The sequence below is a fragment of the Selaginella moellendorffii genome, unplaced genomic scaffold (assembly GCF_000143415.4).
Source record: "Selaginella moellendorffii unplaced genomic scaffold, v1.0 SELMOscaffold_28, whole genome shotgun sequence".
In the NCBI taxonomy this organism is placed as follows: Eukaryota; Viridiplantae; Streptophyta; class Lycopodiopsida; order Selaginellales; family Selaginellaceae; genus Selaginella; species Selaginella moellendorffii.
This window is the reverse complement of record NW_003314289.1, coordinates 351497-372961: the sequence shown is the minus strand read 5'-3', so window position 1 is coordinate 372961 and position 21465 is coordinate 351497. Positions and strand designations below refer to the sequence as shown.

At 42.0% G+C, this 21465-nt stretch overlaps 2 pseudogenes; both read left to right on the top strand.

Moving 5' to 3' along the window:
• The first annotated feature begins 16568 nt into the window (after window positions 1-16568).
• Window positions 16569-18876, top strand: LOC9630632 (annotated as a pseudogene).
• LOC9630045 lies at window positions 18858-20734 on the top strand (annotated as a pseudogene).
• Window positions 20735-21465: the final 731 nt, after the last annotated feature.

The window sequence follows — 21465 nt, the reverse complement described above, 5'->3', positions numbered from 1 at the left end:
TGTAAATGATAATGGATATACTTGGAATATGCTTGGGTATTCTAGTATATTCTTATGTTTATTATAAACATATTTAAAATTTATAAAAGTTCTTAAGCATATTTTACAATCTAATGGTTTTGAGATTAATCTTCTGTTTATAAATTATAAATATTATTATAATTTGTTTTAAATTTCAATGGATAAATTTTTTATTTTTTTTTGCATTGAGACTTCCTTATGGGCAATTGCAAATTTGAAGTTGAGGATCATGTTAGGGTCTAGTGGAGCTCAATATTAAACTTTTCTATGCTGGATGTTAAAAGATGTAAATGCAATGTCTATGAGAATTCTTAATTAAAAATTCACATCTTCTTATGCTCACAGGAATAATCTCTAAATTGAAATCTAAGTATGTGCTTTAAAACCATTCAACATTTCCTTTGGATTCTCACATCAACTTTCTCTAGTTCTTGCATGGTGAGAATCTATTACACTTTGGACACGTTCAAGCAATGTGGTTATAAGAACAACTAAATCTATATATCTAGTAAGGTGTAAAAAGTATTCAATCCTTGTTTGTAGAAATTTAATGATTTCTTTTACAAATCCATTTTTTTTTTTCCTAAATTACTTATCAATTTGTAAATTTAAGTATAAAATATTTTATATCTTGATAATAGAAGAATTTATATGACTGATATAAAAATACTAGCATATTGAATAAATTATAATAACAATTTATCATTTATGTCATAGTACGTAATATCATACTCCCTTATCTAAATCTACTTTTCACATCTAGCATCTAGGTGTCACATATTCTTTTTCTAGAATATTAGTAAGGATTATGCTTTTGATCTAATGGTTGAAATTTAAAAATTCAAACTATGTCAAACACTTCAATTTGACACTCTAATCAAGTTAGGGTAATAGCACTGTTTATTTTGTACTTTTTAGCTTGCCAAGAATTGGGTGTGCAATAACAACTAGATCAATCAAGTAGACAAGATCAAAATCTTCAAATTCCACACATAGGTGTTACCTACCTACAGGTAAGTATAGACACTTTTACTTTCTTTATTTCCAAAGACAATTGCTATTGTAATTGCAATGGAGCTAGTGTGCTTGGTGATTGATTGTCCTCAGACGAATGGATTGGATGGATATGAGAATTGGTAGTAAGAGCATGAGGAGTTATACCATGTGTTATAAATGCTACTATCAACTAAGTTTGATTATTCAACTACAACCTCATAACATTGAGCAATCACATTAACTATTACTCCAGAGTCAAAGAAGGAAAAGGCTATTGCTCTACCATAAAGATGAAAGAAAAAATAAACAAAAAATAAGAAATTGAAAAAGCTATAAGGAAAGCTCAATTTAAATAAAATCCTAAATCCAAGCACTCCTCAAAGACAATCAAAATTGCCCCTTACTTCCACCAATGTGAATGCATGGAAGATAGATTGGAATATAGAAATGTGTATATTAATTAGCCCAAAAACCCTAGATTATATACAAAAGCGAATGGTCTAAATTGAAATCAATCCAATGGCTATCAAAATCCCACTACACTAATATTAGTATACGGCATCATAGCTATACACTTTGACCATAAAACACAAATTAAAAACTTAAAATATTTTTTATTTGTGAATGAATTTGTGAATGATAATGTTTATATATTTATCCATCAACTTTTCTCTATTTTGAGCTTGTATTAAAATCATTGATTTTATTCTCTATAGCCAAGTGAAGGTGCTCTAGATCCTCCTCCCAATTTAGCTAAACATGTAATCTGACCAGTCCAAGGACAAAGTCAATCAATCAAAATTTTCAAATTCCATAGCACACCCATAGGTATTACCTACCTATAGGTATTGGCTCTTAGTAAAAACACCTTTACTTTCTTTATTTCCAAAGACAATTATCATTGTAATTGTAATGGAGCTAGCGTATTTGGTGATTGATTGGTCTAGTCAGAGTTTTTATATGGAAATCTTGGGGTTGATATGTACTATTGATTTGATTACTTTACAATGATTACTATTTATCATTCTTGGGGATGATGTTTGACATTTGTGTGAGTTTCCCATATGTCTCTAAGGGACAATATTATAATAGTATAATGGTTTTAGCATAGCCATTTGTGCGGATAAGAGCATTCTCTCAAATGTCTTCAAGTGTTAATGTTTGCTTTTGGAGCCTCTTGCTTTATGTGGAATTAAATATGTCGGAGTGAATCAAGTTAGGAATGTTATTACCAACACTTTATCAAAATTTTGTGGCACTTATGTATACACTTACTTTAACCACTCTTGATGATGTTTTTCAATAGGCACAATACTATAAAACATCACCTCTTTTACTTCTCGCTGCATGTCCTTTAGCTCTAGTTCCTATGGAAGGTAATCCTATTTCGATAGAAATTGATGTTGCTATTGCTCGTGTTCAAGGACAGGAGCAAGAACTTGGTCATAGCCATGATGTCTACTATTGGGCATATAATGAGATTAACCACACGTATTGGTGTTATTAGTGTTTTTTGGATTGGTTTTTGGGTGGAGGCCTTGGCATCAACAACATCCTATTATTGCTAATGTAACAAAAGGTTTTGACATAAAAATTCTCTAGGAAATAAGGAGTTGTATGAGTAGTGGATAAGCTAGTGGAATTCTTTTAACAGTACTATCAAGGGGTTTATTCGGCATTGGTTCATCTAGTGTTTACTTTTTAAGTTCATTTATATAATAAAAAGTCTCCTATTATTCTCTCTATGTTGGTTGATACATACTCAAATTTCTCTTCTATTGCTTGCTTTGTTGTTATATATTGTTGTCTATAATTGCATCGTTGTGAGACACAAAATCCCTAGGCCCCAAAGTGGAGCTGGAAGGGTGCCACGTGGTAGTGGCCGAAGCGAAACCTAAGCGAGCGTAACACGTTTGGACTAAAAGCTCCAATTGGAAAGGTCGTGAGTGGGAGTGGAACTCCCAACAAAGTGCTCGAGGAATGAGCATGAAGCAAGCAATAAGCAAGGCTCTAAAAAGGGACCCAAAAGGACCAACACATGACACGTGGAAGTGTCCGAGATGGACCCGAGATGGAGTCCAAGTTGGAGTCCCAGATGGAGTCCCAGATGGAGTTCGAGTTGGAGTCTGAGGTGGAGTCCGAGATGGACCCGAGATGGAGTCCGAGATGGACCCGAGATGGAGTCTGAGATGGAGTCCGAGATGGAGTCCGAGGTGGAGTCTGAGATGGATCCGAGATGGACCCGAATGGGGTTTGAGGTGGAGTCCGAGGTGGACCCGAGATGGACCCGAGATGGAGTCTGAGATGGGACCGAGACCAAGACCGAGACCGGGACCAAGACCAAGACCGAGACCGAGACCGAGACCGAGACCAAGATCGAGGCCGAGGCCGAGACCAAGCCCAAGCCCGAGTCCGAGTCTGAGTCCGAGTCCGAGTTCGAGCCCGAGTCTGAGTCTGAGAGGGTGAAAGCCCAAAGCGTTCGTCTCCCAAACCCTAAGGGGTTTGGTGAGCTCCAAAAGTATAGTAAGGGGGAGGACTACAGTGGAGCCAGTTTGGCCAGGAAAGGCTGTACCCAGTGTTGGGTGATGAGCTGCCCACTGGGAAGTCCAAGACTAGAGTGAACATGGACCGACAAATGGGGTAGCTTGGTGAAGTGTTCAAGAGCCGGCTTTAGTTCCCCCGAGAGATGGACTGGCCAATGCTCCCAGTCCAAGTGTGGGTGGCACTATCTACTTGGATACCTGGTGTGGCTCAACGGAACCTCGCTCTAAGCCCATGGCTAGAGCACCCAAAGGCGGAAGGTGGGGAGAGTACTCACGAGGCTTGCGTAAGGCCACGATGTTCCGAAATGTTGCCCCAAGGTCCCAGACTATGAAAAGGAAGAGGAGCCATCCTATAGTGTAGAGACCAAGGATACGGTCATGTGAGGAGGAAGTCCTAGAGAACCGTGGGACTTAGTGGTTGGGCATGTGGGCCTTGATCTAGTGGCAGTGTTAGCGAACACAGCCATGGGCAGAAAGGGACTTGGTGGGGACCAGAAAAGGGATATTGGGGAAAGCTATTCCCCATGTCTATGGGCATCCTAAAGATGCTAAAGAGTGGATCTGGAATGATCACTCATGGACGGATGGCCCAGTCTTTGAGAGATGGGGCATGATGTAGGTGGTGTCATACCACCAATGTGACCAAGGTGAATGGGCATGGCCTTAGCATAATAGGCTGATATGTCGGTGGTACCTTGGGGTGTCGGTCAAGGGATCGAACACGTGGAGCACTTGGACCAAGTGCAAAAGTTGAGTGGCATGGATGCCATTCTCGGGGCTAGCAAGCCCAAGTCCAAAATAGGACTTATGGAGGTTGTGAGTGAGACTCCTCCAAGTGGTCAGAGGTGTGGTTAAGTGACTAAAGTAGAATGGAAAAAATTAGTCGCTTACAACTTGGTATCGGAGCTGTTTCTTAGTCCGACTCTTATTGGTGGCCAAGTATATTACCACTTATATTGGAATTGGAAAATCCTAGGTATGGACCTATCCTCAAGGAGTAGCATGTCAAAAGGACATGGCTCTCCACTCGAGTTCATGCGTGAACTTGTGCACGATGTGGTGGATGGAAAAGGGCCAATAAGGGAACGACTTTGGGATCTTGGGAATAGTATGAGGGTTTCTTTAGAGAGTTGAGGATGTGATCCAAATGAGCATTTGACGCAGAAAATGGGTGGTAAACAACTATAGTTCGGATCACGGGAAAGATGCAAACTCCAAGACGATAATGGAGTTACAAGATTACCCTCATATAGTTGAGGCTAGTGTTCATGAATTTGAGACCAGAATTAATGACCATGGAAGGTCAAATACGGAAGAGGACACAAGTCCTTGAAATGGTAGTCAAGGCTACCTCTAATAAATGCTGGAACAACCCAAGGAGCTAGGGGCGTACTTAGAGGATGAGTTGGTATTCTCATCACATATACAAGTGGTCATAAGGGGTAAAAGGTTGCCCCAAGAGAACAAATCAAGTGTCGGAGTAACACTTGCAAAAATGATCCTTGTGAGTAGGACTTGAATACAAGAAGTTGTATTCCAGTGTGCTAGCACCTCAAAGGTGGGACCTCATGGGTCGTCGAATGACAAAGTCCAAAAAGCTGGAGGACTCAAATAGAGTCAAAGAACAATCCTAAAAGATTGATAGAAGCATTTGGATTGAGGTGTGTTGTACCCCACGAATGATAGGGGGGATCATAGGATCTAAGGATGAAAACAGAGGGTATCTCATCGATGGCAGAATGTGCCATGCTAAAGTCTTGGGAAAGGTGTTCCTAGAAAAAGCAACTTTGGTACAAAGTTGTGTGCGAATACTATAGTGTAGTGCTAACGGATAGTTGGCATGAGAAACGACTGGATTGGTCTTAGCAAAGACCTAAACACAAGTGCAAAGTGTCATAAAGGCAGACGCATGGAGCCGATGGTGTGGAGACATCAAATGGGCTAAGGTGTGATGCCTTGAGGTTATGTTGATGGGTTCATGAGAACCCCTTACCAAAGGAATCCCAATGGAAGTGGGAATGATATAGCCTAAGCTAGAAGGCATGTGGTAGAGTGTGGTGGCCTGGATAATGATGGAGGTGTAGAAGCACTAACAATGAGTTGTAAGACTTGACAACTATGAAGCAATTAAGCAAGAGGGCAAGTAATTGGTCAAACGGATAGAAGGTAGTTACCCAAGACTTTTTAATGGCATAAAGAATTTAAATATACCCTTATCGGGGATTAATGCTTATGTTGCGATATAGTGAGTCAATGTCATAAAAGAAAATGCTCATTGTCAAGAAGGCCATCATTGGGATACCCAAACACTCTTAGAACACCAAGAGTTGGTGTTTACTTGTTGCGAGGGCAATGGATTATGCCCAAGAGACTAAATCCCTAGCGAATGATGGATAAAAAATGTTATCCAAATGTCCAAGGTTGCAAAGACGGGAGAAATCTCTCTACCAGATTTGGATAAAACCAAAATGGGATTTTGGCAAGGCAAGTGATGAGCCTATGGAAGCCCATAAATAATAACAATAATCCCGGTGTGTGGGATTATAAGTTGAGCATGCCTAGACTGAGGAACCACTCCCTAAGTTATCAAGTAGGTTCATCCCTATGAATACTTGCTAAGGCATGGTAGAATGTGCAAAGTTATCCTCCTAGTCTGGAGGAGAAGAAGTAAACATATGAGGCCAAACGCAAGTATTATTGAAATGGAACTAAACCATAGAAATTGAAGGGCATAACCAACGATGGTTATATAAGTTGGGAGTGGAGAATCAAGAGGGTGCTCAAGGATGTTGCTACTAGCAATTGCGATGCCATGGAGGGTATAAAAAGTGGAATTATCCATGTTAGACCATATGGGGAGTAGGGAGCTTGCGAAAGAGAAGCCTTAGCAAGTTAAGGAACAGAGTTCCTTGAAGGTTCCCAAAGATAATTTTAGGTAGATAAGTACCTAGAAAACCAAGTGTAAATGGTTCATAGAGTGCGTGAAATCAGAGTGGCGCAGCAGAAGCATGGTCTTGAAGTTGGCCATGAGGCGAGGCTATCAAGGTTGGGGAAGTAATTCCCGAGTGTTCAAAGAGAGGGTTTGAACGAAAGTCGATGGTTAAGGACTTTCACGCTTATGCATGAACCATGTTACGGTGGCCGGATGACTTGCTAAGTGAGATTGGCAAGTCAAGGGAACAAATTCCCTAGTTGAAGGTGTTAACTTCAAAAGGGGTGGGCCATGGGGCCGAGCATGGAGGAGTCCATACATGATCACAGACTTGTCAAGTGAGAGGACTTGGCAGTGTGGAGGAACTAGGTTCCTAAGCTATGATCTATAGCGCACTTTAAGTACATGATGGTGCACCGGTCTGGGGAGTCATGCCAGGCATCCGATGTGATGCCGTCCGTAGATGCATATACGGAGGTTGGGTTCAAGTCCCGACCCTTTAGTGCTTGGGTTCGAGTCTTAAATCACTAGGGCGTGGTGATGGTTTGGAATATGAGGACACTCATTTTTCGGTGGTCATGGACTCTCAGTGAGGAGACTGGTTTGGGCACACCGCCAAGTGAGGGATGCCTCGGAGTCGTGATGCACGATTAAATTGCTTAGTATGGCTCGGCATATCTAACTTGAACACTTGGTGCGAGTGGCACCAAGGATGTGGTGAATGAAATGGGGACACCTAGTCTCAGTTGCTATGGACCCTTGGCCGAAAGGGTTAGCTTGGGTGCACCGCCAAGTATGGGGGATGCCCCTGGGGTCATGATGAACAACTTAAAAGTCTGGAAGATTTAGTACCTATTGGCAAACCGGTTAAGGTGCCAAAGTTAGATCACTAGGTGGTCTTATAGCTAAAACAAGGACAAAGTCCTTGTGAGGTTAAGGGATAAAGTTCCTAGTTCAAAAGTGTTAATTTGAACTATTGATGATGGAGTGGCTTGGTCAAGGTGACCAAGTGGGAAGAACACCTAAGGGAAATGAGTTATGTCAATGCGATGGCATAGTAAGTCCAAGGAAAGTAGTCTCTATAAGAGATCCAAGAAAGGGTCTCAAAGGTTGGGCCGTAGATAGGGCCCACAGTAGAAAATGTGAAAGAGACGTACTAGGGGTGAACACCTTTTGGACTTGGCAAAGCAAAGTGTTTGCTATGGAACCAAAAGGATACCTCAAAAATGGAGGTAGCGATCCTATGTTGCTGGGTGCAATAATCAAGGATAGGAGCAAAAGACTAGTGGCTAAATAAAGAGCCATGGGAATCATGGGAAAGAATCCAAATGGCAAAGTTAGGCTAAGACCACTAAAGTGTTGAGTGCTAACGGATTGTGGGAAAGGCAATGTATTCCCAAGGATGGATTCCCAATTGCTCTAATGTGGCAAAGTGGAAGCTCCAAGGGTGGGAGCGGTAAGGTTGCCAAATGATAAGGCCATAGACAGCCTTAGCACAAAGTATGATAACTGGAACTTAGTGCCCAAAGTGGCACAAAATAGAAAAGAGGATGATAGTGCCCTCAAGTAGAGAATTTCTTAGGATGGGGAAATGGAGTTGCACAATATGTGCAAAGCAAGGTGTCGGAGACACCTAAAAAATTGACTTTGAAAAGTCAAAAGTAAAAATTCCAAAGTGCAAAGGATAGGTTGATGGAATCTGAGACTACTCGAGAATGAGTAGTGGAATTGAGTTAGAAAGGGTGTCTCTTACAGGTTTAGTGAGAACTAAACCAATAAAAGGAGAGAACCACTACAATCAGTCTCTAAGTTGGAGAGATTATCCTCTTTAGAGGATGGGTAAGGCATGGTGAGCCTTTGGTATCAAACCATTGATGAATGTTGGTGAGGTGCCAAGAATGGGAAGGGTAATACATGTTGGTATTACTTTATAAAATGATTTATCGTTCGATGAGGACATCAAACTTCGTCTATGGGTGGTGGAGTTGTGAGACACAAAATCCCTAGGCCCCAAAGTGGAGCTGGAAGGGCACCACGTGGTAGTGGCTAAAGCGAAAGCCAAACAAGCGTAACACGTTTGGACTAAAAGCTCGGATTGGAAAGGTCATGAGTGGGAGTGGAACTCCCAACAAAGTGCTCGAGGAATGAGCATGAAGCAAGCAATAAGCAAGGCTCTAAAAAGGGACCCAAAAGGACTAACACATGACACGTGGAAGTGCCCGAGATGGACCTGAGATGGAGTCCAAGTTGGAGTCCCAGATGGAGTCCCAGATGGAGTTCAAGTTGGAGTCCGAGGTGGAGTCTGAAATGGACCCGAGATGGAGTTCGAGATGGACCCGAGATGGAGTCTGAGATAGAGTCCGAGATGGAGTTCAAGTTGGAGTCCGAGGTGGAGTCTGAGATGGACCCGAGATGGACCCGAGTTGAAGTCCGAGGTGGAGTCCGAGATGGACCCGAGATGGAGTCCGAGATGGAGTCTGACGTGGAGTTCGAGATGGATCCGAGATGGACCCGAATTGGGTTCGAGGTGGAGTCCGAGGTGGACCCGAGATGGAGTCTGAGATGGACCCAAGATAGAGTCCGAGATGGGACCGAGACCGAGACCGAGATCGAGACTGAGACCGAGACCGAGGCCGAGGCCGAGACCGAGACCGAGACCGAGACCGAGGCCGAGGCCGAGGCCGAGCCCAGCCCGAGTCCAAGTCCGAGTCCGAGTCCAAGTTCAAGTCTGAGTTCGAGTCCGAGTCTGAGTCTGAGAGGGTGAAAGCCCAAAGCATTCGTCTCCCAGACCCTGGGGGTTTGGTGAGCTCCAAAAGTATAGTAAGGGGGAGGACTGCAGTGAAGCCAGTTTGGCCAGGAAAGGCCAGTTTGGCCCAGAAAGGCTGTACCCAGTGTTGGGTGATGAGCTGCCCACTGGGAAGTCCAAGACTAGAGTGAACATGGACCGATAAGTGGGGTAGCTTGGTGAAGTGTTCATGAGCCGGCTTTAGTTCCCCCGAGAGATGGATTGGCCGATGCTCCCAGTCCAAGTGTGGGTGGCACTACCTACTTGGATACCTGGTGTGGCTCAACAGAACCTCGCTCTAAGCCCATGGCTAGAGCACCCAAAGGCGGAAGGCAGGGAGAGTACCCACGGGGCTTGCGTAAGGCCACAGTGTTCCGAAATGTTGCCCCAAGGTCCCAGACTATGAAAAGGAAGAGGAGCCATCCTATAGTGTAGAGACCAAGGATACGGTCATGTGAGGAGGAAGTCCCAGAGAACCATGGGACTTAGTGGTTGGGCCTGTGGGCCTTGATCCAGTGGCAATGTTGGCGAACACGGCCATGGGCAGAAAGGGACTTGGTGGGGACCAGAAAAGGGATATTGGGGAAAGCTATTCCCCATGTCTATGGGCATCCTAAGGATGCTAAGGAACGGATCTGGGATGATCACTCATGGATGGATGGCCCAGTCTTTGAGAGACGGGGCGTGATGTAGGTGGTGTTATACCACCAATGTGACCAAGGTGAATGGGCATGGCCTTAGCATAATAGGCTGATATGTCGGTGGTACCTTGGGGTGTTGGTCAAGGGATCGGACACGTAGAGCACTTGGACCAAGTGCAAAGGTTGAGTGGCAGGGATGTCATTCTCGGGGCTAGCAAGCCCAAGTCCAAAATAAGACTTATGGAGGTTGTGAGTGAGACTCCTCCAAGTGGTCAGAGGTGTGGTTAAGTGACTAAAGTAGAATGGAAAAAATTAATCACTTATAATCGTGTGGCAAAATCAATCTTTATTCTTTATAGCAACAATCATGCATATGCATGGGATGAGGCAGACTTAACTGTATATGTGGGTAATCTAGAGCTTGAACTTTAATTATTGTGAGTGGTAAGTCAAGTTTTTAACCTCATCCTTCGTATGAATTGATTGTAGCACAATCATGCCAAATATAACTTTGAGGTTTCTTCTTTTGCTTCATATTTCTTAATATTTCTTTCATTCTTCTCAATTTTATTCTTTTTCATCCTTTTGCTTTTACCTGTACTTCCATCACTTTTGTTTTTCTATTAATTTTATTATGTTTCCATCTTGCTCCTTTATTCCCTCTCCAAATCCATTTGACAGCCTTTGTTTTGTAGCGGTGAATCAACTCAAAAAGGAGTATGTTAATCTCTTTGATTTTTATTGTAACATGTTATCTTATTACAATTAGGGATGTTTATCCAATCAAGGTTCTTGTTTGGTGTCAATCATTGAAGAAGATCAAAATTTTACATATGTAGCGCACGTGGTTTTGACCCTTTATCCTATGGTGATTTACCATAGGATAACACCACGAAACGGAACCTAAACCCTCTTTGTGCCACATGACAGATGCCACGTGTCACATGCCACGTGTCCATGCCACGTGTCCATAGGAACCTGAGGTTCAGGGCCTTGGGCCACTGAACGAAGGAACGGTACTAAACTCCTAAGCATGGAGCCAAGGAGTGACGGAACCGAACCACGGAGCAACTCCCGAGCATAAAGCCCAAGGAGCGAAGGGACAGGAGCCCGGAGTGACTTGGAATAGTCCTGGAGCAACCAACATCCCAATGCTAGGACTAGCACGCAAAACAGAGCCAAACGAAGTCTGGCGCTATTTCGGCATACCAGTGGCCTAACGCGAGGATATGGGTACTCCACCAACTAGCATGGAATGGAACTTGGGCTTATACCCAAGTCGGACGCAGAACAAGGACAGGCACGCAAGCGGAAGCTAGACTATGCCTCAGGTTGGTTGGCCATGCCCGACTTACCCACTATCCCTACTATACATTTGGAACCCCCCATATCCCCCCCCCCCCCCTTGAGGAACACACGCTTTGGGCTTTCACCCCAAGCCTCCCTTAGTATAAGGAGTTAGTCTCTGGGACAAGCTCAAAACTTACTAAATATGGAATGTCCTTAGATTGTGAATTTGGACACGAGACAAACACCATTGTGTTCAAGACGATCTTTACATTCCGTAAATATGCCAAATGAGCAAATCTGGACACTTTCCATAAATAGCATTTGGGACCGAAATGATACCAACACAAAGGGCATGATAGCGAGGGTGTTTGGCAGACACGGTAAGCTATCATTTAGCGAATATTGAGGGATTAATCTCAATATCGCGGGGGTTCCCAACACTAGCAAGTGCAAACCAACGTCATGAGTTTCTCATCACCGTGTCAAGTATGCTTGACTAAATGACAACTTAGGATTTCCTTCCTTAGTGCCCTTCCGGTCTAAGTGCACATGTGATGACCAGTTTCTCAACTAGCTTAGGCGGAGACTAATAACGGGTCCAGTAATACCGACCTCCTGCCATCGTGGCAGTAAAGTAAGAGTGTCCGTAAGGACTAGCCGACAGGTAACTTTTGATACCTGAAATCACATTCGCGACAACATATGAACATCAAAGAAATGTTAGAAAAAGGGCATATCCAAAATTTTTAGAGTCCTTGAACATGTGAACTTCATCTTATGATGAAGCTTGATGAGAGTATTTATTTCTACATTGAATATCTTCCGTTAAATGAAGTGACTATCCTAAATATATACTCTTTTCCTCACACTATTAATCTCTTAAATTGTTTGAGGAGAAATTATTGGTTTATTAAGTTAGATCTTGCCTATGAGTATTGGCAAGTGCTAATGGCTAAAGATGATGTTCCCAAAACTACTTTTTGTACACCATTTAGTTTATATAAGTTTTTAATAATGTTGTTCTATTTGAATAATGCTCCAACAATTTTTTAGTGAATGATGGATGAAGTGTTTTTGTGATATACTAAAGGTGACTGCTAACTTCATCGATGATGTTTTGATCCGCTTGGAGGGGATGTGGGAAGAGCATGTTTGTGATGTTTGTAAAGTGTTGGATCAATTGTAGGAAGTTGGTTTAAAATTAAAGTGGTCAAAGTGCGTGTTTAAGTCCAAGGACATGACTTATTTTAAGTACTATATTTCTTATAAAGGTTTGCAAATTGATCATGACAAAGTTGTGGCTGTTTCAAAGTTCCTTATGCTGAAGTATGTGAATAATGTGTAACGCTTCTTAGGCAAAGTGTAGTATCTCAGTTGTTTTGTTGACTTTAGTGAAGTATCACATTTAGATTTTATTGAAAGATATATTACACAATATATTATATGGTATATATATATATATATATATATAGATAACACCCATATATAACCCTAACAACTGACTTAGCTATACATATGGATGATCTAGATCCTCACACTACTGATGTTTTAGATCATTTGAGAAGAAGTCATTAGTTCATAAAATTAAATCTTACTTATGGGTATTGGCAAGTGTTGATGGCCAAAAAGAATGTTCCCAAGACTGTTTTTGTACACCATTTGGTTTATATGAATTCTTGGTAATATTGTTCAATTTAAACAATCTTCTAGTGACTTTTTAGCAGATGATGGATGAGGTTCTTTGTGATATATTGGAGGTGACTATTGACTTCATTAATAATGTTTTGATCCACTTTGAGGGGACGTGAAATAAGCACATCTGTGATATTTGTAAGATGTTAGATCGGTTGCAAGAAGGTGGTTTAAACCTGAAATGGTCAAAGTGCATCTTTGGATCTAAGGACACGACTTACCTTAGGTACTATATTTTTTATGAAGTTTTTCAAATTGATCTTAATAAACTTGTAGTTGTTTAAAATTCCCTACTCTAAAGTGTGTGAATGATGTATAGTGTTTCCTAGACAAAGTGTAGTATCTCGGTTGTTTTGTTGATCATCTTTTTGATCATACTGCACTATTGTGAGTGTTGCTGAAGTTGTCAACATCATCTTTTATGTGGTCTAAAGATTATAAAGAAGCACTTACAGATATCAAAAAGTTATTGACAACTTCTCCAATTTTGGCATATCTTGATTATACTCAATCTTTCATTTTGCCTATAGATGCTTTTGATATCAATTTTGGGGGTGTCTTAATGCAAGAAAGCATGAATGTGCCCAGTAGAGATAAGCTATTCCATGATAAAGAATGAATGTTTAGCAATGATTTGGGATTTCGAGAAGCTTTATGCATATTTGTATGGTTCCCAGACATTACTAAAAGATGATCATGTATAAACCATACATTTTTCTTTTCCAATTTGTTAACTTATCTTATCTATCTAACCACCACAGCCTTGGCTTTAGTTAAGTTCCTTTGTTATGGTTCCTATCTATTGTATTAGCTCTTATTTGGTCTTACTTGGTTTCAACAACTCACTACATGAATAATAGAGCATTAACCATCTATCCACGGATTTCTAAATCCTCTCCCAATCCCCCTACTCGAGTTAGATTGAACTTAAAGTTCAACTATAATCCCTCCAAGCACAAGTAACCAAACACACTAAACCTCCAAATTTCTATCATCCCTTAATACAATAAGACTTGATCATAAGACCTTTTAAATCCCAAGCTTTGGGTGTAACACTTGCTTAGGGATACTGAGGGAAACACTATAGCCTAATGGCCTGGTATGGGTACCCTTATTCCCCCACTTCCATCTCGAAGGGAAGGCCCAAGCCCCTAAGAAAGGGCAAGGACCAATGAGCCACAAGATACTTAAATCAAGCACCACTTGATATGAGCTAGGAGCATTACAGTTGGTTTCCTTTCCAAGAAGCACTTGAGCCATTCCTTGGGTGGCCCCTTTGGCACCATTTGAGTCTATACTCACTCTCACCAAAGGCCTCTAAGCCCTAGTCTCAACCTCAAGTCAATTTAGAGCATTAAAGAGTGGATCTCATTATCCTTACTATACTTTTGAAACCCTTTGTAATCCCCCTCACCCCCCCTCCTAGAGACACACACTTTAGGCTTTCACCCCACGATCTGTATTAGTATTTGGATTTAGACTCAGTCTCAAACTCAATCTCAATATCAGACTTGATCTTGGACTCGATCTTAGACTTGACCTTAAACTCAATTTCGGACTCGATCTTGGACTCAATCTCGGACTCGACCTCAGACTCAATCTCAAACTCGATCTCGAACCTGACATCAAACTTGTCTCAGACTTGATCTCGAACTCAGTCTTGGACACAATCTCAAATCTCGGACTTAGTCTCAACTAAGTCTCAAACTCAATCTCGAACTCAGTCTTGGAGTCAATCTTAAACTTGATCTTGGACTTAGTCTTGAACTCGGTCTTAGGGTTGACCTCGAACTAGATCTTAGGGTTGACCTCGAACTCGATCTCGAATTTGGTCTCATCCGATGAACTCTTTTATCATTTTGGTTGTGCTTTCAGGGATCCTTTAGCTTACAACACTTTAGGGAGTTAGTTCCTTGCAACTCCACCACTCATACAAGAAGTTTGATACCCACATCAAACATCTCTTTTTAATCTTACAACTTTAATTAAATTTTTCATAAGTACATAGAGTTTTACCTTGCAAAAATTCTTTCACTAAATCTTGCACGTTTGCTAGGTTCTCCTTCGGTTCCCATATTACTTTGTAGTGTGGAAATCCTTTTCACTTCACATGGAACTCCCTCACTTTACATCCTTGTCATTTGCTCTTGTTCGCATTGAAGATGGCTTCAACTTCATATTCTTCTTCCCTTTGGATAACCTCAGGTAAAGGTCTTACTTGGTCCTTGCGAAGTGGATCCTCAAAGTATTATTTGAGTAAGTCAATGTGGAATATAAAGTGCATCTTCCCCACCTCCCGAGGAAGTTAAAGACGATAAGCCACCTTACCAATTCGAGCCTCAATCTCATAAAACCCTGTGAACTTGCTTAAGAAACTCAAGATTAATTCATTTCTAGAAATACAGACATTTTACCTTTGGGTCAATTTTTGGCTGATTCCACTTAATAACTTTAGGTTCTTGGTGTTCAACCACACCTTATCCTCAAGTTGGAACTTTATATCTTGGCACTGCATATTTAATTTACTTTTATTGAGCCCATTCCAAAGAATCCCTCACTAAATTCCAAATGTTAAGTTTGTTTGTCATGAATGCCTTCACTGCGGGTAATTCTCCATGATACTAAACCATGCCAAGTTTCACAAAACCTTCAATAACTCATCTATTGATGACTTCCCATAGACTTACCCTAATACTTAAATGTGGTGAGTTGTTATAGCACATTTTCGCAACTCTCAAATGATTTACCCAATTAGTCTGGTTTCTAGAGATATAGCATTGCAAATAATCCTCTAACTACCTATTCACCCTTTCCGTTTGTCCATCTGTCAAAAAATATTATTACTATCAATCTTGACTTAATACCTAATACCTATATGTGGGTGATAGGTGATGCTAAATTTCAATTTGGTGTAATATTGTTCCAGAAGAGTTTTCCATAATTTATGGGTGAAAATCTTATCTCGATCAGAGATAATCTTTTTTGGCCTTCCCTGCACACGAACCACTTGTTTGAAGAACAACTTCACCACATTTTTTGCATCCACTCCCATTGTGGTGGGTATAAAATGTGTTATCTTCGAAAACAGATCCACCACCATAAATATTTCATTTACTTTTGAAGTATAAAGGTGCATCTTTTGCAGCAAAGCTTGAAATACTTGGTTGTTTTGACCTTGTGGATTATAACCACTCTTAAGTGCATTCCAAGCCTCCACAGATTTCAGATTACAGAAACCTGCTCAACTAAAACCATAAATATAGAATAAAAATATACTAAACAAGTAACTAATATCTTATCACTCAAAATCTAGCATTTTGTATATCAAATGTGAATAGTTTTTCTTGTTTCTACTGACATGACTTTGCCATCAAGAACAGGCACATCTATTCTTCCATTAGGAATGCAACTTGTTAGAGATTTCATTTTAGTATCTAAGTCAAAAACATATACCATAACCATTGGTCAAATTGGTGCCATCAGCCAAGCTTCCACACATATTTCTATCATATAACTAACTACTCAATTGATGGTTTTTAAAGCTAGAGCAATGAATATTTCAACCTTGTTGTAGTGATTTAAGACAATGTGCCATAAACAGCCAACTCAGCACCGTTGGATTTTGTAAAGATCGACGGCTGTGGTTTGCGAAGGGTTCTAGCTTGCATTTCTGTGTTGGATCGCGTTCTAGGGCTTTGGATCGTCCTGAAGGATGTCAGGCGATGGCGTCTTTCTCTGCATCGAATGCTGGAAGTGTCCGCCTCGCTAGTCCCGGTCGATCGCCTGTGAGTTGTTTTTGGTTACAATGCAGAGTTGCCAATCTTCACCCTGATCTCTATTGTGTAGTTCAGCTGTTCTTCGGATCGTTCGCTGATTGGCAATCAGACATTCTCGGAGGAATAATGCGAGCTGACGGTCTTCCATTATTTTAACTCTTTAGAGTCTTTGGTGCTCATCTGCAGGAAACATAAGCCAAATCAGCTCAGTTGCAATTCGGAATAGTGACTACTTCCCAAGGGCTATTAGACGAAGCAGAAATTATGAAGCGACTAGTACTCCAAGCAGAATCCGGGATTCGCAGAAAAGTTGCAAGCGCATTTTAACCGGTTGCTCACGAGATGAAATTTCGATTCAAGTTAGATATTGGAGCTGATTTTATTGATGGTCACAGGTATACTTTGGATGTGAATACAAAAAGACTTGACAACGTTCTCCTTCGGATTGCTGCAAATAGCTGAGAATCCCGACGTCAGATCCGTTTTCCATGTCCGAGTTGTTCAATTGAGCCCGCAGTTCTCTTGGTATGAGTCTTTTTTTATTCAGATACTCATGTTTCCGAAACGATGACATCTAGGTACAACAGAGATCGGATGAATTGATACCGGTGCCTGTCGAAAGAATCTCCACTGTAAGCTTTTGGATTTTCTTCTTCTTGCAGTAAGTGATTGAATTTTCGTGTGGTTGAAGTGTCCATCCACCGCCTGCTTTCGGTTGATCTCCTAACTTGGACCCTTAGCCGACCTCAACAACTAATAATGATCGAGAGAGCAATGCGAACAATTCGCCGAGGTATGTCCTCCTACATCTATTTTATAACAGCCTCACCAGTTTTTATTCAGCTGTGGATATACTCGGATTTTGCATGCACGAGGTGACAATCTCAACGATCGATAAGCCTAAGCTTCTTAGTTGTAGAACTAAATAGCCAAGTAGCACACGCCTTTTCTACATGCGATGGGTACTCACTTGATGTTTTCGTTGTAGACGGATGGTCATGCGAGGTATGTTGCTTCTTTTCCCTGTAATATCATGAGGCTCTAATTCTGATTTCATGTAGGATACTGAAGGCTTACAATCTGCATTGGAGCGTTTGAGGCATCACGTATTTTCAATGTGCTCATGAATCGTAATTACTGTTTGCTGTCGCAGAAAGAGGCCTGGATCAAGCCCAATCTGCATTCAAATGGTCTACGCAAGCAAGGCCATCTGAAAATTCCTTTTGATGGCAAGGATGATTGGGAAATTGACAGTGACCAACTCAGGCTACCGCACAAGGGGATCATTTGTAAGCTGGTCTCTTTCTTTTTTAGGTTGATGAGTATCGACGAGTTGTTGCACAGGTATCGAGGTACATATTGTGGGCAAGATGTCGCCATAAAGGTCTCAAAGCGGGAACGCCCTGCAAAAAGAGTTTGCGCAGGAAGTTTTCAGCCTACGGTATCATTTACTGTTTTAATGCCACCGAATTTGTGCATAGTTACAGCCTTACAGGTAAGGTCGTTGCCAATGGTTGTGGTATATTATTTTCCTGCTTTTCAGAATGTTTGTCTGGGGGGAGTCTTTATGACTACCTGCACAAGCATCGGTCAGCTTTGAAGTTACCTCTAGTGCTCAGGCTTGGTATCGACGTGTCCAAGGGCATGGATTATCGACATCAAAACAACATTCTTCATAGGGATTTCAAAGCAGCTAATCTGAGGATGAGAACGAGGTTCGGCAGAGATGGATTTATTATGTTTTGTTTCTTATCTTGATATGTTATGTTTGAAGGTTATTAGATTTTGGGGTTGTACGCATAATGACCGCAGAAACGGAGACTTATCGCTGGATGACACCGGAGGTAAACTCAGCCGTTTTTGTATAATGAACGATTGAAAGTTCATGATCAGGTCATCGAGCATAAGCTGTATGACCAAAAAGCTGACATCTTCAGTCCTGGCATAGTGCTATGGTAACTTTTGACGGGCAAAGTATGTCTATTTCCAGTCACAAAATCGATCTCATGAAGTCCATGCTTAACGCAGCTGCCTTACGATTATCTTGCAGTTGCCGTCGTTCAAAAGTATTGGAAAGATGCTGGCAAGAAAATCCTGATGAGCGACCAGAATTTTGTTACTGCCAACGACAGGCTACAGGTAGATTGTAGTTTTGTAGGTTCACGGCAATAGCAGGGAAACATGTGCTCGTTCTCGCGTATCTGTTACGGTGGTTCGTTCAACGTGTGGTATCTCCGAAAGATGGTTGGTAGCAATAAGTCACAGTAAGTTTGTGCTTAAGAGTGTTGTCTGGTGGCATATCTCCATCTCGTGGCAGGGAAAATGAAGAAAGGAATGTCAGGGGGAGGAAAAATTTTCAGACACATGCAAGTATGGTCCCCTATCACATCTCGCACGGTTGGACTGAAGCGGAGGATAAGCTTGCTTGAAATGTTGCGATGGAAGTTGGTCATATTAAGTGCCAAGGGTGTTATAAACCGGACTCAAAGTTGCCTGGAGGAGCACATCCATGTCTCTGAATTGTCAGCTGAAGCCTCAGCAAGCTTGTTACGAATCTGCTCCAGACCCCAAATTCTGCATCACAAGCCCTGGATGGAGTGAACGAAGAACTTCAGATGTCCGAGACGTTGGGAGGAGCAATTCCTGGTCCACATGCGGATCAAGCCAAATTGACGACTAGCAAGTCAAAGAAGCAGGCTAGAATACGTTGGATGACTGCACGGAAATGCTCACAGATGCATCTGAATCAAGTTGGAATCAAAAGATGAATCCAAACTTATTGTAGACAGAAAAGAAAGGGCGGTGCTTATCGTCTTCCCGACCTTGTTCCCTTCTCGCTTCATTTTTGCCAACACGTCTTTTCCTGGAGACACCTGGCTCAGACCATCGAAGCATGTTGGATGATACGTAAGAGCAGAACTCATCCAGGTATGAATATCTGTGATCCGTGATGAAGTTGCATTCGAAAGGGAACCACTAAGACAATCTCGGATCAGTTCAGACAGCGATACCAGCTGGGTACCAAAGTTTCTGACTAAACCTCCGGAGAAAGTAGTTACGGCCAACGTGGTGGTTGGTCAAGATGGAAGTTACCACGATATCGGCTGCAATTGCTGCTGCTCCTAGCAAGAGTGCTAGCACATATGTCATCTACATCAAAGCAGGAACTTACAAAGAGAAGGTCTCCGTTCCCAAGTCGAAGACGAACCTCATGTTCGTGGGAGACGGAGCAGGGAAGACTATTATTACTGGGTCCAAAAGTGTTCAAGACCGAGTGACAACATTCAGGACTGCCACTGTTGGTGGGTATTGTCAATGATCTTGATATTGTCATTTCTAAAAGTGACTTTCGATTTGCAGAAATTAATGGACGAGGATTTCTTTGTAGAGACTTGACAATCCAAAACACAGCTGGTGCTGCGAAGCAGCAGGCCGTGCCACTTCGCGTGAGCGCAGACAAAGTTGCTTTCTACAAGTGCACATTCGAAGGCTACCAGGATACACTTTACACTCACGTAATGCGGCAGTTCTACAGGGAATGCACAGTTTATGGAACCGTAGATTTCATCTTTGGGGATGCAGCAGCTGTTTTCCAGAGCTGCACAATTCTGGCCCGCGTACCCATGGACAAACAGAAGAACACACTGACTGCACAGGGAAGAACTGATCCGAATCAGAACACGGGACTCGCTTTCCAAGACTGTACGCTGGATGGGACGGATGATCTGAAGAAGAGTGGTACACAAACTTATCTAGGAAGGCCGTGGAAGTAATACTCAAGGACCGTGTTCCTGAGATGCTACGAGAGCTCAGTCATAGATCCAGCAGGATGGCTTGCTTGGAGCGGAAACTTCGCACTGAAGACCCTCTTCTATGCGGAGTATCAATGCAAAGGCCCCGGCTCTGGAACTGGAAGCAGAGTTAGCTGGTCGAGACAGCTGAATTCCTACGCCGAAGCCAGCAAATACACTCCAGGTAGCTTCATTTCGGGCTCGGATTGGTTGGGGGGGACTAACTTTCCATTCTCGCTGGGGCTCTAGCTGAATTTGAGGTTGTTGTAAGAGAATCGTGGTTTGCTGGCCGATTTGCTGGATTGATCTGAGTGTCTGAATATTAATATATGTTGCTTTAATTTCAATAACTGCAGTAGGCAGGACAGCAGAATACTTGCACAAAGTCATATTTGCTGTGGCACGCCCAGTGCCGTGTACTTGTGGAAGCTTCAAAAAAGCGGCACTGTGCTTCTCGATCGAATGCACAGCGACAAGGGTCTTTCTTTTCTCTTCTGTTTGTTGCTGCTTTGAAACAGCTGTTCCAAAGGTGTCGTGTTTTGAATTTGATTAGTAGGAATATGCAGGTCGGGGCGGGTAATATAGGGATATTCCATTCATTTGAATTACCTGCCAAAGTTTTGAACTCTCTCCAAAAATCTTCCCAGTCTCAGCTAGAACAGCCAAACCAACCATGACAGCACAGACAATAAGGTGTCATAGGAGGTAAAATTGCTTGAAGTTTCACTTTAGTGTGCAACTTTGTGCTCACCTCTGTTTTTTTGCAGGTACCCACTACCGAGTATGGGACTGGCTTTGTGTGCCAAGCTTATATTTGGCGTTCCTTGGTCGTAGAATCTTAAAATCAGGTGAATAACAGAGCTCACTTGCCCACTTGCCCCGACTAAAGCCGTCGACGTACCAGGAATTGCAAAAAAGTCACCAACTGGTTCAGCTTTCTTCTGATGCTGTTCTCTTCAAATTGATATAATGTTATCAATGTAGATTAAATACAAATT